The 13,127-nt window shown below is 47.2% G+C and overlaps 1 long non-coding RNA gene across 1 annotated transcript; it reads right to left on the bottom strand.

Moving 5' to 3' along the window:
- Nucleotides 1–634: 634 nt before the first annotated feature.
- LOC117285685 lies at nt 635–10,838 on the bottom strand. Its single transcript, XR_004516746.1, has 3 exons — nt 10,660–10,838; nt 1,201–2,681; nt 635–694 (listed from the first exon to the last, which is right to left on the bottom strand). It is a non-coding gene; the product is annotated as an uncharacterized LOC117285685 (long non-coding RNA).
- Nucleotides 10,839–13,127: the final 2,289 nt, after the last annotated feature.

Below are 13,127 nucleotides of genomic sequence, written 5' to 3'. Positions count from 1 at the left end.
TGGGAAAGACCAAGGATGCTACTGAGTATCATATAGGTCACAGGAAAGTTCCCCACTGCAAAGGACAGCCCACGCCAAAATGTCAATAGCACTGTGGTGAAGGAACTGTTCTCAGAATACACAGACAAGGAACCGTAATGCACCTGTATTCAAAGCCAATAGACAAACAGCAGCCACTCCGCCCCCAGGACTTTGCCCTTGTACTTACAATAGGTTGGTGTAGACCGAGGGCGCCCAGTAATCCTACCTCCTAGAAGGGATGACCTGTATGCTGGTGCCCAAAGTGAGTGAAAACTGGCAGGTGGAAGCTCTCCCTCTATGAGGTCAGTCCAAGTTCTGGCAAGCATGATCTGTGGGGGCCACAGGTGCCCACAGGCAAGGCGCTGAGGGCCCCAGAGAAGTTGGCATCGGAGGGTGCTCTGCAGGACCGCGGATGGGGCTCCAGGGCCCAGGGGAACAGTCAAGACTGGACAAGGCTTGGCCCCTGGGCTTTACCCAGGCCAGCATCGCTAACAAAACCAGGGGCACAGGGTGAAAGGCAGGCAGAAGGCAAAGCAGAGGCCCAAGGGGAAGATGGGGCTAGGGACAAAGTCAGCCCCAAGGTGCGGGCCACAGAAAGTTAATGTGGGCTCACCTGCAAGTGGGACTGGTCCCTCGTGCTGAGGTGGGGCGGGTGTGAGTGGCGATCCGGTCTCTACGGGGATAGAAGGGAGGAAACACGTGACGGTATCTTGGTTAGTAGAGTAAAGCCACAGCTTTTTAAAAATGCACTTTATTTCAAAATTTCTAATGGAGAAATTAAAATTGTATGCAATCAAATGTATAATGCTTTTTCTTTCGGTGCCCAACATGAGACCTAGGGGCTATACAAGTACTCAGTGCCTGTTCTACCACTGAGCCACACACCCAGTGCCCAATAAATCACAGACATATGCCAAGCCCAGACTTTAAAAAGATATTTATATGTGTATTTATCTATGAGTATTTGCAGGTGTTTGTGTGTATGTGTTTATGTTTTTGAGTGTTGGTGTGTTTATATTCTGATTCAGTCCAAACAGGATATGAAGTAAGTGATTCTCAATCTAAGATGCCCATGGCACACAGTAAGGAATCAATCATTTCTTTGTTAACTGGTGGTGAAGCATATGGAGTGAGCAGAAAGCTCATTTCTGGCCATAAAGGTAAGAAACTAGTGCTCACCTAGGATCAGCAAATGAAGACTCTATTTTGTGCTTATTTGACTGTCATCTTAATGGTTTGTTTATTCACTTAATCACTGCATTCGTGTTTCAATTAAGCACATACTATGTGCTCAGCACTCTCCTACTGCTGGGGATATAGCTGGAGGAACAAAACAAGAACAAATTTTCTTAGAACTCACGGTTGAGTTAGGAGAGGAAGACACTAAAGAAATAAAAAGAAATTATTTAACGGATGGCTGTTGTATTTGTTAGCTTTCCGATCTGTGGGACAAAATACTTAACGACCACAATTTAAAGGAGGAGAAAGGTTTATTTTGGCTCATGGTTTCCATGGGTTTAGTCCATGGTTGGCCAGCTCTATAGCAGGAATGGCACGGTAGATGGGCCTGGCAGAGGAAAGCTGCTTGTGGAATGGTGGCCACTGAACAGACAGAAAAGGAGCCGGGGGTGTTTCCAAGCCATGACCCCACTGACCTACCTCTTTTGATCAGGGTCCCTCTCTGAATATGAGACTTTTGGGGGACATTTCAGATCTAAACCATAACAGTTGCTGTCTTTATGAGGGACTGTTAGCTCATCTTCACAAAACCAGCTGGATTTGCTAAGGATAATAAAGTTATGTCCACTGGATTGTCTTTGGAGTACTCTACTTTTCCCCCCAACCTCTCCAATACTCTAATGAGTAAAAATGTCATTATAGGCCATCAGAGACCAAACCAAGAACTACACATTGGGAAAAAGAAGAGGCTAAAATGTAATATTCTTTGTCGTGAACCCTCTACAATTTGAGCTGTAATCTACAGTCACAGTTTGCACAGAAGGCAGCCAAACAGGAAAAGAGTAGATGGAAACCACAGATATTACAGCAAAGTGGGGAGGGGTACACATTTGAGATTTTAGAGTAGCTGGAAAAACGGGAAACATGGTTGACCAGAGATGGAACCAAATAACTACCCCATGTGACACTGCAGAGAAAATGGTGCTGAGTCTAGCGCCTCCCATTCAGTCCCTGACTGTCCCCCTCTGTCTCTGTGACCTTGGGCACTGTAGGTTACTTTGTACTCTTGGCCACCTCAGGAATCTCCTCCTCAAAGTGAAACTAGCCATCTTCACCTGCCAAGAGGGTGATCCGAGCACCCACAATTCACTTAGAGAGCTGCTCGCCCTACCATGCTCCACACCCCTGCCCGGCCGAAGAGCGGGGAGTGTGGAGCTCGTGAGGTGGTGTAATTCATTGCTCTCTTCACGCGCCGGGGGGCTTCTCATTTCTGCCACTTGTTTACACCTGTATTCTCAGCACTTCTGTCATTCCACATGAGTAATTTCCAAATTAAAACCGCTGCTCAGCTGGAAGGCCTTGAAGTCTTTTGTTTATTAATCTGAATAGCATTCACGTCAACATATGTTGTTTTCTGGTTGTGCCCAGCAAATCGTCCCAGGGCTGGAATCAATGGTCTTTGGTATTAGAACAGCGTAACACTGGAAAAGAAGAAATGTAGAGTAAACATAGAATCGTGGCATAGTCAGGGTGAGGAACACAGGGCCTGGTGACCATACCCATGTAATCCTACCAAAGGGTTGGCACAGACCAAGTTCTGGGATGCTGAGACCATGACCTAACTCTGGAAAGTGAGCGACAGGTGGAGGTTCATTGCGCCCTTGACTGGCTCTACCCATCAGCGCCATGTTCAGTCCCCACATCTTCACAGCCTCTCATCAGGGGACCTGGAACACCAGCTGCAGGCCTTGACCTTGGGGGCTCAGGGCCAGCCAGGATATCCTGACTCCAGAAACCATGGCACATAGCAAGAGCCAGAGAAGCAAGCCTATGCTTTCTCCATCTCTTGGTCATACTGCATATGAGAGAGACAAAATGTGAACTCAAATTAGCTCTAGCCAAAATAAAATTTGAAAGGGGGTGTAAGATGTATTAGCTCATGTAACAAGAAGTCAAAAGAGTAGGACCCATTTGTTCAGACTTCACTGGGCTCAGGAGCTCTGGATGTATTGTCTGGATGTATCTCTACTTGGCGACTCGGCTGTCTCTCCTGGCATGGAGTTTCTCCTCCACTACGTTCTCAACACCTATAGCCACTGACCCTCTGACCTACATTTATCCTAGCAACTCAGCATCCCCTGGTAAAAGAAAGGGCAACCATTCCTGAAACCCTTGCTAGAAAAGCTCAAGGGAAGACCTGATTGATCCAATTTAGATGCACTCCTGTTCTCAGCTGGTCACTATGGATGAGACCAGGTCACATGCCCGATCTTGTTGCTGCAGTAGATGATCCCAAAGGTTATTCTTCCCACCCTGGATGGAAAAGTTTTCTGACTAGAGATAAATGTCACCAGAAGAAAGAAGGTAGACCCTGGATAGAAAACAGAATAAACATGAATTATATCAAATTATGCTTCATGGATTCCAAGTCCCATAAAGGGATCCACCCACACAGGGAATAAAAGTTCCATGCTTGAATTAGCTTTGAAAACACTGCAATCTCAAGAGCCTTGCACTTTACAGTTTCTGAGAAGTCCTGGGATGAAGAGACATCTTTGAATTTGTTGAGTCTAGTATTTCATGAAATATTTGATCATCTAATCTTTTTGTTTCTCAGAATCAACTGAAAATCTCAGAAAATTGGTGAAGAATTGTAATGCCAAAAACACCAAAGCCAAACAGTCTGGGGTGGGGTTGAGTATGGAGTCCCTGCGCTAAAATAAAGGCTGGAGTTGGGCAGGGGTGCATTAGGAACGAACAAATCAGTAACAAGTTAAAACCATCAGAAGGATAATCTTCCTCGGCTGAGGGGCACAGTGCTTGGGTGTGACAGAGTGACCCCAACAAACCGGGGCTAAGGTCTGGCGACAGTGCCTCCGACTCAGGGACCATTTCAGTGGAGCCACTGAGAGGTGGAGATGGGTATTCTTCTGGTAAGGGTAGAGAAGCTGTGCTAGCTTTTTGTCACAGTGAGAAAATACCTGAGGAAATCAGCTTAGGAGAGGACAGGCTCATCTGACTCAGAGTTTCATAGGTTTCAGGCCATTGTCAACTGCCTTTATGGCTTTTAAACCCAAGACAAGGCAGAAACATCATGGCAGAGGAAAGCTACCCACCTCATGGTGACCGGGAAGCAGAGACAGAGGGCCCGAGATAGAGGGCACACATTTCAAACCATTCCCCAGCCGCCTCCCTCCCCCCCAACAGCCATTCAGCCATGAAGTCGTCAATAAACAAATCCACGGATAACATCAGTGCCCTCACAGTCCAATCGCCTCTCTCAGTCCCACCTCTGAACCCTGCTGCTTTGGGGACCGAGCCCCCACTAGAAGAGTCTTTCAAGGACTTTTCATCTTTTAGCCCTGGCAGAAGCGCCTGGCCCAGGTGAGGCCTCCCTAAATGGGCCCACCTCCTCCCAGTTGCACTCCAACCTTCCAAGCCAAACTTGGGCAGCTCCATCAAGGTGGAAAATCCACAGCCAGCTCAAACAGGACTTTCAGACTCCGGCTGGGATTCGGGGGGCAAAACCTGTACTTGCTGGGACTCAACCAGGAGCACAGAGACAGTTCTGTGGGTTTTAAAGGGAGACTCTGGTACAGGTGGCGGATGAGCTGAGCACCTGAATGGAGACAGTGAAAAATCACAGAGACTAGCACAGAAAGAGCCCCCAACCTTGGCTGGGGTTCCACATAGAGAGACAGTGTTACCAGGGTCTTGGGTCCAGGACTCCAGCAGAAGCTGGCATCACAGTGGGCCAGCCCTACAGGCAGTGGGCTGCGGGGAAGACACTGGAAGTGTCAACAAATACTTGTGCCTACATATGTGTGTGTGTGTGTGTGTACATAGGTGAGCACATGTGTGTCCCTTCTTTATCCTCTGCAGTCTTTGCATCAGCACCTGCCCTGCCGGACCCAGAAAGAAGCCAGTGGATACCGCAGCCTCCAACACACCCGGGAAAATGAGCTGTTTGGCAACTCCTTGCTCTGCAGAAGAGAGCAGAAAAAGACTAGGAGGTTCTGGACCAGCGTGGAACCCAGTTCCAAAGTTCAAGATCAGGTGGTTTCCCAGATCCCTCACAGATTGAGGTAGAAGGTGGTGCAAGGACAAATAAGCAACAGAAAGCCGTGGGGCCAAGAAGTGAGAAATTAGACAGACCAAGGCTGCTATGTCAAAATATCAGCAACTGAAAGGGAGGTCACCCTCCCTCACCCCGAGGCCTCAGACGTGCGCAAAACCAAAGGTTCACGACCCTGGCCTGTATTCAACTTCATCTGCATTGTAGTTTTGATTCCCCTACCGGGCTTTGGACACCATGACACTTACTCTAAACACCTCCTCTGACCAAACACTGGCCTTCCCAAGGGGTCAATTACCCTGTTGGCCTACGACTCCTGTCAGTCTCCAGACAGAGGTCCTGGTGTAATCCCACGGCCTCAAGGAACCCAGGACCTCCCCTGATGGGCCAGTCTGCTCCCACCCGTGGGAGTGTACCTTCATTTCTTTTGCTTTAATAAATCATGCTATTGCTACTCCTTTCGAGTGTTCCGCTCAATTCTTTGCTCAGGATAGCAGAGATCTTGGAAACAACTCCCCTGAGACACCCGCTTCCCCCATCTGATAACCAGACCGGGTGAGGCAAACTTTCCCTCTTAAAGGGTGAGGTAGGAAATATTTTCTGTTCTGCAGCCTGTTGGGCCTCTGTAGCAGATCGACTGCACGCAAAATGCTGTGTCTTCTAATGAGAAATGGTGAGTGAGGATACCGTGGTGCACACCTGTAATCCTAGCACTTGGGAGGCGGAAGCAAGAGGATTGCCGCAAGTTCGAGGCCAGCCTTTGGCTACACAGTGAGCTCCAGGCCAGCCCGACCTACAGAGAGAGACCCTGTCTAAACAAACAAGCAAACAACAACAACAACAACAACAACAACAACAACAACAAAAGAAATGGAGGGCCAGATGTGGGCCATGGACCATAGTTCCCAATCCCTCAAACATAAAGCCACCCTGAGAATGTCTGAGGGACAGGGGTCGCCCTTGTACTCCACACACAGAAAGTGAACGTTTTGCTTCTTTCAACAGGAACAGAATCCTGCACTTGCACAGATCGCTGGTTCACCCAAGAACAATTTAGAAATATTTCTATGCTTACAGTATTTTCCCCTGGATTCTGCCTTGCCACATCTGCCCCGGACTGTCACAACAAGCCACCACACTGTCGCTACACACGCCTCTAAGTTGCAGAAATAGGTCACAGCCTTGGCTCTCACGCACCTCCTCCAACCTGCTCCAGGACAACATGCAATTTCTGCTTTGAAGAACCCAAGGACGAGGGCCTTGTGAGCAACAGGGGGCTGATTTTGAATCGTTAATAAACCACCAGTGGAGGGCTGATCACCCATTGTTTCAAAGGGGCTAATTTTGTCTGTAGGTTGCTGTGAATAATTCTGTGACATATCCCCACGGGGGACTGAGGATGGAGCTGGGAGGGAGTAGAAAGGTGTTCCAATTGGAACTGGTCCCAAGTGGTACAGAGGACTGTTTAACCCAGGGAGACACTGTCCCCATCCCCAACCCCAGGGTACAGCCTGCCGGTCAGCACTCCGCTTGCCTGACAAAGGGGTTGGTTTGAAACTTTGACATCACCATGAAAAAAAGTCTCTTCTCAAAGGCTAAGTTCTTCAGAAAACTCATTCTTCGCAATTTCCAAAGGAAATGGGTATTTGGGCATTTGCACATTCCCAGCCGAGGTGGGCAGAGTGTACACTGAATGACTCTGACCTTCTCCATCTGCCTTGCACTTCAGGTTGGTCCCTTTCTCTATGTGCCCTGACTTCCTTTGACCCATCACCCCATAACCCTAACCCTCAAGAGGACAAAGTATTTAGCTCAGTGGTTCTGCTGCCTGCCTCACAAGCGCAAGGACCCAAGTTCGATCTCTGGTACCAAAAACAAACAAACAAACAAAGGAGGACAAAGTGACAACCACGACTTGCTCACTTGCTTGGCTAAGAGAGTAGTAACAATTTGCTGGCCACATGGCATCTACTACTCCCAGGACTCCGGGAATACCCTTGTCCCAGCCCTCATTAGAGAGGGCAACGGTCACAGAGACCCCATGGGAGCCGATACTGTGTTGACCTCTCCCGGTTTTAGAAGCTGCCCCTTTACCATAACCATGCATATAAAAGAGGTAGAGGAACTGAAAGGAGAGTTTACCAGGCCATCAATGCTAGCTTAGTCCCTAAAGCCAGGAGGTCCACTCCTCGTCAAGTTGTATTTTCCTCCTTCTCAGCTTTGGGCACTCTCATGTTTCCCTCAGCCTCGTGTCTTCTTGGAACCACCCTTTCCCAGTCCCACTAAGCCCTCCAGGTGGCCCTCATTGCTACTCACACCCTGGTTTATCTTGATCTTGTGGACAAACATTTCTTTTTCCTTTTTTCTTTATCGATACATTTCAGGTATACAGTACAGTGACATGCAGCATTGGGATTTTGCACCTTTACATGATGTATCTTGGTTTTCATTTTTCCCCATTCCCCTGCCCTCCCTTCACCCCTTCCACCCTTCCCTATTTACAGAGACTATGTTTCCATCTTTTTCCTTTTCTCTTATTTTTTCCTTTCCCTTCTTAGCTTTCCCCTACCCCTCCCATTTCGCCTACACCTTTAGACATTGTTTCCTAGACAATATCAATTATACATTTTGATTCTTATTTACACTTTTATCTTATCACACCAGAGAAACTATTTGGTATTTACACAAATGTGTCCTATTAATTTCACTTAAGAGTATGTCCTCAATGTGCATTCATTTAGCTATAAATGACTCTAGTTTCTCATTCTTCGTGGCTGAGTAGTACTCCATCTTATTTTTTAGGAAAACACATCTTCTTTATCCAGTCTCCAGTTGATGGGCAATTAGGCTGGTTCCAAGTTTTAGCTGTTACATACTGTGCTGCATTGCCTATATGTCTCCAAAAATTACCAGCATTAGAATCTGGTCTTCACAAGAATAGGTTGAGCATACTTGGGACCAAAAATACTTCAGATTTCAGAGCTTTGTGGATTTGGGAATACTTGAATAAACTTTGAGTGTCTCTAATCTGAAAATCAAAGATATGAAATGCTCTAAAATCTGTAACTTTTAGTGTCATGTCAACATTTTAAAAGATTCAGGTTGCAGAACACTTTGGGTTTTCTAGATTAGAGATCCTAAAGCTCGATTTCAAAGAGAGTTACTTTGGACTGAAATAATGTTCTGAAAGCAATACAATGCTTGAAAGCAGACACTCAGGTAGTATTTGCTCTGTGCCAACAGCATTCTGTACTGTGACAGTAATAAATAGGATTTATCTCATTTGCAAACTCTAGCTGCTTGGGAGTTCCTGCCTTGACATACATCCACACCCTACAAGGAAGAGTTCCCTGATTGATTAGTAATGTCTGCCCTGGGCATAGGTTAGGAGAGAGATAACACACTAGCTACATAGCTGCTCTTCTCACAGTAGGTGTTCAGCCATTACTTGCTGATATGGAGTGAGATGTAAAATGGTCATAAGTCAGGATTAGAACACCTAGAATTTAAAAACCAGCAGTGCTGCCTATCCGCTGTGTCTATATGGAGCAAGTTTTGAATCCTCTCTGGCCTCTATCACCTTAACTATTATGGAGAAAGTTTGAGACCAAAACAAAAACATTTAGCCAGGAGCCTCCAACCTTGCAAAATAAATGGCAAAGAAATTAATGGGTATTTCCCAAAGGAGTGTCAATTTCTCAAACAGGCTCCTGAAGAGACTGTAGTACATAGGGGATTAAGAGAGACTTTGTGTTCAGATTAATCCAAGCTTGGAGATGCTTGGAGAAATTGCAGAATGCCTCTGTATGGCGGTGTCCCAAGGTGGAGACAAAGACAACTTTGAGACAGTCTGCTGAGCATTAAGTAAGGTGCATCTTGTCAGTCCTTCAGCTGGGCTTCTGTAAGCATCTGATAAATCATAACTGTATTGATACTATCATAATTTTAGATGAGACAGGACACTGGCCTTCAGAGGCATCCTATTAACAGAGTGATCGTTAGTTACAGAGGACCATGGTTATTCTGTGGGAAGACACATTGCTTTTCAAATGGTCAGAGTAGAGTTTGGTTTTCTGTCCGCATGCTTTAGAATATGAGACCCAAGGGAAGGAGGGAATGTATCAAAGAGGGTTCTGATGTGGAAAGGGCTGGGGAGCTCAGGGAGGGATGTCCTCTAAAAGCCCGTCGTTTGAATGCCTGACTCAGAATGCCAAGAAAGCATCTCCATGGGACTTGGCATGCAGGCAGCTGTGCTGATGGGAGGCAAAGCCATTCTGAGATTTTTCTGTACTATTCTGTGACTCCGTGTACAGTTCGTGTCCCCTGTCGGGCCAATTACCGACTTAAAATGTTGTTAGCAAAAGGCAAGTATGTTCATTATGTAGCAGCTAGCACTCAGGCCCAGTGGTGGCCTATTTATGCTGTTTGAAAAGCCATTCTTCTGCAGCCCTTTGTGTGTGCATGTCACCCAAAGAGCTCCGGATCACAGATTCTTTCCTGTTGCTGCCCATCTCCTTTTCTGAGGCCCATCTATCACCCTCTCCCCCTCCCAGCATCCTCGCGGCAGGACTCCCTGGGATCTGGGCCTCGTTGTGACCTTGGACAGGTCATGGACCTTTCTGGCTCTCAGTTTGCCCACTGCAGTCTGAAATTACCGGGTAGAGCTGCTCTACGGTTCCACTCTGCACTTACAATCCAGGGAGTGATGATTCCATGCCCTAAAGCAAGCCGAGAGACTGAGTTCTCCCACATGCTCCCACCTGGCTTTGAGAGACCCAGTCTCTGCACTTACAGAAGCACAACTGATCACAGCTGAGGGTTTCAAAATCTGGATATATCTTGCAGAAATCCACATCCATAGGGCCCAGAACTCAGAACTTCAACAACCTGAAATATTGTATACTTATCTAGGCAAGTTACCGCTTTTGTTTTTTAAATCCTATGCTGTTTGATGGCAAGAAACACACACACACTGGCACTTTACAGTCAGTCAGCCAAGGCTGCTGTCCATCTTTACTCAGGTTGGTGGGTCCACCTTGTTTTTCCTAAGCAAACAAAGATGAACACGTCTCAGGCACAAGATTAGTTCCTCCGGTGGCGAAGGCTTTTCTGCACCTTCAAGCCAGTTTGACATCTAAAATCTTCACCTCATCAGGTGCCTGCTGCTCATGAACCTAGCTGTTCACTCTATCTGAGGTTGGCTCTTCTGATTTTATTTTCTCTCTCTTCTAGAATCACTTCCTGTAAAGTACAAAGCATAGATTTCCAGAGGGAAACTTAGGGAACCTAATTTCTTATTTAGGTAAAACATATCCCTTTATACCTCCCCCTTGCTCCGGGACAAACAGAAAGAGACAGAGTCACAAAGAGCCCCCTGTACTCACCCAATCTCCAGGACTGTGACTGCCCTCCAACCCAAAGGGAGAGGGGCCTTTCCTCCTCAAAGGAGAAGCTTCCTCTTTTCACTACAGCCCAAGCACCTCATTGTTTACTAATTGAATATGGCAGTGGTCTCCTTAGCAACCTCACACTCACAGGATTACAGCAGACAAGTCCCTGTTCAGGGTTCCAAGTTACAGAAATCCCAGCCTAGACCAGAATGTGGCTTCTCCCCAACACTGGTAAATAGAACATAATGAGGCGATTAAAAAAAAAAGCGAGGGATATAAAGCAGCTTCTCTCCAAGTAGCAAAGGAGGCTTGTTACACGATATAGAGGTTCTTGTGACCAGCGGGCTCATATACAGTGAACAGATCATCCCACCAGCACTCTTTCTAAATGAACTCAGTGTTAATGGGAAAAGACACCGGGCTTGCTATAGCTTTTGATTAAAGCATACAGATGATAAATGAGAGCGAGAGCAATGATAGATAGTGTCTGGCACCCACAAGGAAATCACTTGCAAAGTTTGAGTCATGGGACATGCTACTGACCTAGCAGACTAAGCAGTCAGGGGGCCTTACCCATTGTCGGTGTTTGGCATGGTGCCTGGCCTAGTGGCCGATGCCCCTAGTGTGTGCTGCTCAGACACACTCCGTTTGTGCTGTTATGTGGGTTGGAGCCTCACGGTAATCAATGAGCTAGTAACATCAATGTCCTACATGTTGCAGACAAGAAGAACGAGACCCTAAAAAAAGTCCCTGGGCTGAGGTTCTGCGGTCAGTGGCAGAGCCAGACAAGCTCTATTCCTAGTTCCACTGACATCAGTGCCAAAGCGCTGGACCACTCTATTCAACTATCTCAGCAGATGGTTGCTTTTGCTCCCAACTCCACGGGGAACAGAACAAGGCTAGGTTCCTCTCCAGGGCGCTCAGCCTTGCTTATCTGCCGACTTGGAAGAAGTAAGGGGCACCTGAAGATTCCCCTCAAGGAAATTCAAACATCGCATTGCTTTGAGAGTCCAGAACTCCATCTCCCTGCTCCGTTCCCCCTGGAAGTCGCCTCTCAATTCGAAGCTTGGATGACCCACTTTCCACATAGCTCATTCTGACTCATGGAGGAAGGGCTCACTCTCTGTTGCTTCTCCAACATATGTTTATCCAAATTGATCACAGTAACAGGGGATTGCACATCCCGGCATAGGGCTCCACTGCCCAGGCACGTTTTCCTGGCAGGGGACCCAAGTGGCCCACTGGGCTAGGAAATGGGGTGGGAGCAGGGCTCGTTTTATTGAGCCCTGGTGAGGAGCTGTCAGCCTCTTGTCATGGTGGGGGAGAGGAAGGCAAAATGTCGCTGTGAACCTCAGGCTGGAGTTGTGTCGTTTACGGCACGGATTCTCATGGGGCACCCCAGAAAGCAGGTGACGGAACAGAGCTGTGGCCTGAAGATACAGAAATTTACATATGGGCCGAAGCCTCCAGTCTGGGCTGACACTAAGCAGCATTTGGAAAACAGAAGCCACTTGGATTAGAAACCTCGGAGACATCCATGGATCCTCCCTCCATCTCAGCCGCCATGTCCTATGCGCATCAGTTTCCAGATCCTTTTGCTCGCTGGAGTTCTCTCATGATCACCTCTCATCCAGACCTTTCTCAATAACATCCTCATTGTTCCACACCTCTGCTAATGCTCTCTTTGATGCATCATCTCCTTTGCAGCTGGAGTGTTTTTCTCAGAAGATGGAAAAAATCTACTAAAATTCTTCTAGGACTTCCATCGTTTTTAGGTACTGGGTACTGAACCCAGAGTCTTGGCACTGAGCTATCTCCCCCGCTCTTCTTCTATCTTTGAGACAAGGTCTTGCAGCTGCTGAGGCTCAGCTGGAACTTGCCACCCTTCTGCCTCAGCCTCCTAGAATGCCTGGTTGCTAAGCCTGTACCACCATCCCCAGCTTCCTGCCTTCATCATAAAACAAAAGCCTGTAGCCTGGCATTCAATCCCTTCATGGCTCAGTGCTGGAGTCTCATTCCTTTGCACCAGGCCTTACTCTTTCTGGGAATCAGTGCACCTTCTCACCCGCTTCCTGCCGCGTATGCTGCTTCCCTTACCCACAGACGCAGGCTAGCCTGATTTCCTTTATGCAATTACCAAGACAATGCTTCACTCTCTCCCGGGGGACAGCTCTACCTCTCCAGGAAAGTCTTAGGTAACCATGACTTTTACGTCCACTCCCAAGAGGCTCAAAAGTATATCGTGCAAATTAAGAACACTAACACAGGTTACACTAATTAGATGCTAACCAAGATCACAGTGGCTTTTGAGATGGACACACAGGAATGTAAATTCTAGCCTTGGCCCTAGCCATGAGGTCTAACCACATTTAGCAAGGAACTAAACCATATTTAGGCTGGGTATTTTCCTCTGTAAAATGTAGACAATAATTTCGCCTACGTGACGTGACTGTTTTTAACTG

This window comes from Fukomys damarensis, unplaced genomic scaffold, assembly GCF_012274545.1.
Source record: "Fukomys damarensis isolate Sample0158 unplaced genomic scaffold, DMR_v1.0_HiC HiC_scaffold_12, whole genome shotgun sequence".
NCBI classification, from domain to species: domain Eukaryota; kingdom Metazoa; phylum Chordata; class Mammalia; order Rodentia; family Bathyergidae; genus Fukomys; species Fukomys damarensis.
This window is presented reverse-complemented; position numbering and strand designations above follow the sequence as displayed.